This window comes from Podarcis tiliguerta, assembly GCF_965153285.1.
Source record: "Podarcis tiliguerta genome assembly, chromosome: 10".
NCBI lineage: Eukaryota > Metazoa > Chordata > Lepidosauria > Squamata > Lacertidae > Podarcis > Podarcis tiliguerta.
Genome location: NC_139543.1, coordinates 70,754,098 through 70,760,020, shown reverse-complemented (window position 1 = coordinate 70,760,020; position 5,923 = coordinate 70,754,098).

Sequence of the window (5,923 nt, the reverse complement as noted above, 5' to 3'; positions counted from 1 at the left end):
TTGTCCCATACAGAACAATGAAATTGAAAAAAATCTACATAAGACATTCCAAAACCAACAAGCCTGCTATCCCAACTATCCCAACGTGGTTAGGCCCCTAAAAACTCTGATGCCCCATTTTAAAATACAATATACTCCCATAGAGATTACCTTACAATGTGTTTAAAACCAAAATCGCATTTGGATAGAAAGTGTTTCTCAGGCGGCTAGTCCTAGTCTTTATAACCCTGGACCTTCTTCCAGAAGGCAGAAGCTGAAAGAGATCATTTCCAGGGTGCGCACTATCCTGCGCTATCCCTGCAGCTTTCTTATGACACCTGGAAGTGTAGATTTGATTCAAGGTGGGAAGAGTGCACCCAGTTATTCTCTCCGTACAGATCCTCTTGCAGGTCTGAGTTCAAGTAGGCTACATCCACATCAAAGTGATGCACTTGATGACCTCTCTGTGCAGCAATGGCTAAGAGTATGCGCAGAGTTTCACTCCGGGACGTAGGAGCATACACCTCGATGTAATGCAGCCTCTGGCTACCAGCCTAGCCTTGTACTGTGGTTCTCCAGTTGCTGTGGGTTTAAGATGGTAAACCCAACAGCTGCTCACAGCCTGTTTACCTGCTGGCAGCGTTGTGATGGAGAATGCACCTAGAGACTCCATTGAGTTCATCTCCTGCATTGCCTCTTGCCATTTCCTGGGTTCTGCTTCAGGCAATTTCTGAACTTCCTCATAACTCTCAGGTTCACAGTGAGCTACACCAACCTACACACTAGTGACCTCAAACCTCTAGGGTGGTTTACCCTTAGTGGCGCGAGTTGAACACCTCAGCACAACTTCAGGTACCCCCTCTAACCCACTAGGGCCAGTTAGAGTGTCCTTAGCTTCAGAGAACTCCCCCTCTGACTTTCTGTGCCTCCTGAACTTCTCAACTGGACTTGTGGGTGAGGAAGGCGCATTCTTTTCCTCTAACTTGACAACTTTAGGAGATGCCCTTGGCTGTTCCTGCTCTGGGTCTGAACTCTGCGCTTCAGCAGCAGGATCAGTTTCTAGCTCTCTCCCACATCAGCAGCCTCTCTGAAAGAACATCAGGATTCCCATGTATGCATTTCCACCCACTCTGCTCACAGAACTCAGCACTCCTGCTGACTAGAACCCTGGACTGATTGCCTTCTGGATAGGCAAACCTCCCCCTCCCTTGGTTCCTGCCTTATACCCACAGAAGATCATCCTTCAGGACCCAGGTCCACCTTTTCTGTGCTTGCCCTTTGGCACAAGGACCCAAGGCTCACAGCCAAATACACAGAAGAAATGCACCTTGGGCTTCTTGCTGTGCAGCAGAAAATAGGGTGTTTCCCCTACAACAGAACTGTAAGAGCGGTTAAGAGTTAATGTTGCAGATTTCCATGCTTCTCCCCAAAACCGCTGAGGTGAACCTGCAACAAAAAGCTGCACCTCAACTGCCTCCTGCAGCGTTCTGTTCCGGCATTCTGCAATTCCGTTCTCCTGGGGAGAATTTGCAAAAGTCAACCTGTGACGTATCCCTTTCTCGTGGAAGAAGCTCTGCAGTGCAGACTCGCTGAACTCTCCACCGTGATCTGATTGAAAGACCTTAACACGCGGTAAGAACTGTAACTCAACCACAGTTATTCAGTCTTTCACCAGAGCTGCAGCTTCTCCCTTCTGCTTAAGTATGAAAACCCAGCCATTTTGTGAAAAATCATCCACTAGCAAAAGAATGAACTTGGCCCCGCCCAGACTGGCTACTGCCATAGGGCCGCACAGGTCTGCATGGACTAGCTCAAAAGGTTTGGTGGTTACCCTGTCAGACCTAGGATAAGAGCACATTTTTACCTTGGCTTTTTTACAGGCCCTGCAATCAAGGTATTTGTCACATGCCTTCATTTTGCACCCCTCAGTGCACCCAGGGATCTTCTTCATGTAACCCCGTTCACGTGTGCTAATCTTCTGTGCCAAAGATGCTGACACCCATCATGGATGGAGACGTTGGCACACTGTGCTTGTGCTGACTCAGTGGGACTTTTACCTGCTGCAAACGTTTCTAGCACAAACAGCCTGTCTTTGCACTCAACACTGACCAGTTGACGCCCACCCCTGGAAATTGAACACATGTTATTTTCAAAACACACTCTGAAACCGTCAGCAACCAGATCAGGAACAGAAAACAGACACCAAGTTATCTCTGGAACGACGTAAGCTTGAATCGCCTTCTGTAAGAAAGAACAATACTGAGAGCCATGGTCTCTGTTGCCACTGGACTCTGAGCTGTCATCCGTGTAAGCTCTGATTCCCCTCACACAGATGTCATACACATAGTATACCCCTGTATCCCCGTTCCACCCTTGGAACTACCTGCAACAGGACTAGCCTTGGGCCTTACCATCCTGCACTTCTGGTTACCCTCCTTCCATGGGACTAGAGCTCTAGCTCTGTTGCTCTCTGAGGAAGCAGTGTCTACCCTTACAGCCTTTGGGCGTGGTTTCCCGTCCTTTGAGGACAAACCTTGTACCTCTTTCAAGATTTTGGGTTCCAAGACCTGCGTCAAGCTACTAGCCACAGCTAAATCTGCAACAACTGTGTTAGCAAACTTGCGCGCATACCTTTTGAGTCTCTCACCCTTCTTAGCTCATTCTGATCTGCGTATCAGGCGCATGCCCTACACTGTATCAGTGGAACTCACCTCAGTGTTCTCCATGTCACTGTCAATGTCAGATTCTACATCTGAGTCATCATCAATGGGATAGCTTTGGAAAATATCTCCATTCCACCCCCCACCCCCCATTTTGCAGTGTACTCAACATCCCTGTGTCTGTTAGAAATGATGACAACTTCCCTTCCTTAGAGAACTCAATCTTTCTTGCAGGGGTTCGAGGTGAAGGTGGGTGCTCTTGTTTGCCTCTGGTGCCAATGCTGGAAGCGACCGCTGTGTTTCAACACCAAATCAAAGTCAGATAATGTCCATTTATATGCTGTCATGGTTGAGCAGTGAGCTAGGTACCAGGAAGGAGAGAGCAATGGGACTTGGCAGATGGAATCGATTGATGGCTGTACTCTTTCAAGATAGCAAGCTGTTTCAGTCCCCTGCAGCTAGGGGAGCGGAGAGACTCTGCTCAGTTTGAAATTAAAGATGAACCTACCTGGTTTGTTTAGCACATTTATATCCCACATTTTTCTCCACCAAGCTAAAGGTGGTGTTCTGAGTTCTCATTTGATCCCTGCAACAACCCTGAGAGGTAGGTTAGGTTGAGAGGCAGTGAGCTTCATGGGCGAGTGTGGGATTTGAACTCGGGTCTCTCTCAAGTCCTGGCCAGGCATTCTGACTTCTACATCACACTCATCTGCACTTTCCTAAACAACCCACAAACCAAAACACAGCCGTCCTTCAAAATCCAGAGTTGTCTGAGTTTTGGAATGTGATACTCCAGCCGCACGATATGTGCAGAAATGCAAACACTGGGGTAAAGTATGCAAGAAAAAATTGTATATTATGCTTTCTATCAGGTAAAATTGGTTTGCGGGGGGGGGGGGTATATCAGGCAAAATTGCACAGGAAAAAAAGGGTTATTTGGGAGAAATTCGCACCAAAATATCAACAAATTTTCACAAGGACTTAAAAATAATGCAGACTGATGTGGAAATGTGGAGAACATAAAATCAGAGCTGGAAAAAGATCAACAGAAACAAAGCGGTGTGTGGGTGCAAAAACAGAATCCCATTTCTACTGAAAATACCTCCACCAAATGAAGGACGTATTGAAGCTGTCATAAAAAGCCCTTCCTATAATTCTGAAGGGAATGTAAGCAATGCATTTTAAATTCTTATATTGCAATGCTTCCACAGCCAGACATTTCTTTGCAAAAATGCAGGGACTGTTCAATTGTACAGGGAGCCTTATACTATCTACTCAGAAGTCCCACTATGTTCAATGGAACTTACTCCCAGGTAACTGGGTAAAGACTGGTTAGCCTTACACTGCAATTCTGAGCATTCTTACTCAGAAGCAAGTCTGACTGAGTTCAGTAGGATTTACTCTTTGATATGTTCCTGAGCATTTTCATTGTTGTTGTTGTGGTAATAATAGTAAATTTTTATTTGTAGCCTGCCCTCCCCAGCCAAGGCCGGGCTCAGAGCAGCTAACATCATAAAAACAACACAAATTGCATAAAAACATACACCAATTAATTAAAATACATCTTAAAATTAATTCTACCTTTTCCCCTGACAGGGGCTTGAGGCAGATTACAGCTGAACTTTTCTTTAATTCCATTTATCCGTGGAAGGCGTTGCACAAGATCCCTTCCCTTGAATTTTTTTCTTCACAACAATTTGGCAAGGGAGGTTTGGCAGATAGGTTGCAATTGGCTCAAGGCGATCAATGTAGGTGTGTGCCTGGTGCCTAGGTGTTTGGCGAGATCAAACACAGAAGAAACTTCCTGATGTCCCTAGAGAATGTCCCAATTATTATCGGAGAAATGTTGGAGGGTAAGATGTTTGCAGAAGTGGCAAGGGGTGTATTTTGAGCACACGGTTTATCAGATCCTTCCTCGATGCTGGATATCTTCTGGTCATTCTTCTCCCGAGTTTCCGTATGGATCACTGCTCAGCCATGGAACTCCCAAATGGCCAAGATGTGCTTTTGGGTTCAGTAGTTCTTCCTGATGACGGGGCCTCATGCTCTCATGGCTCCCTGCCTGCTCATTTATGAAAGATTCAGGACTATATCATATCCTTTAGACAAGCCTTCCCCTCTCTCTGGACAATACAGCCTAATGGGCCACCAGGTGAACAACTTGCATAGGAGACGCCTGCTTCTTGGGAGGAAAGCAATGGCAAACCTAGACCACATTTTAAAAAGTAGAGACATCACCTTGCCAACAAAGGTCCGTATAGTAAAAGCTATGGTTTTCCCAGTAGTGATGTATGGAAGTGAGAGCTGGACCATAAAGAAGGCTGATCGCCGAAGAATTGACGCTTTTGAATTATGGTGCTGGAGGAGACTCTTGAGAGTCCCATGAACTGCAAGAAGATCAAACGCATCCATTCTTAAGGAAATCAGCCCTGAGTGCTCACTGGAAGGACAGATCGTGAAGCTGAGGCTCCAATACTTTGGCCACCTCATGAGAAGAGAAGACTCACTGGAAAAGACCCTGATGTTGGGAAAGATGGAGGGCACAAGGAGAAGGGGACGACAGAGGACGAGATGGTTATACAGTGTTCTCGAAGCTACAAACATGAATCTGACCAAACTGCGGGTAGCAGTGGAAGACAGGAGTGCCTGGCATGCTCTGGTCCATGGGGTCACGAAGAGTCGGACACGACTGAATGACTAAACAACAACAACGGAAATTAGAGGGGAGGGGACAATTCTTCATAATGTGATCTCATGCTTACTTTTAAATATATATATATTTAAAAATAAATAAATTTGTAATTGCCATATTTTTTTGCAATAGATATTTCCATCCATCCGGCTGTACTTTTGAATAAATAAGGTGTACTATTCATTGTATCAAATTGTAGAGTTCAACAGAAGTTTCATAAGGTTCAACAAAAAAGCAGAAGATCCAGTGGGTCAGTTCATTCTCTAGTCAGTTCATGCATAAGGTCCATACGTGTAGTGGTTGCTATAAGAGCCACTATCCTGTAATATTACATATGAGCCTGTACTATTGAAGAAGCCTAGGATGGCAAAACAAGGCTAATATTCTGGAAATCCTTTCACAGAGCTGTCCAGGGTTCTGAATTCCCTAGCAGAACAGCAGAGCCGCTCTCCTGGGAAGACCACTTTCCATCACACCAAGCCAAGGTGGTGCCCTCTGCATGTTGGTGGGCTACAAACCCCCATCAGTCCCAACCACCAAGACTGATGGTCAAGGATGATGGGAGCAGTGGCGCCACGTTTGCTGTGATGTG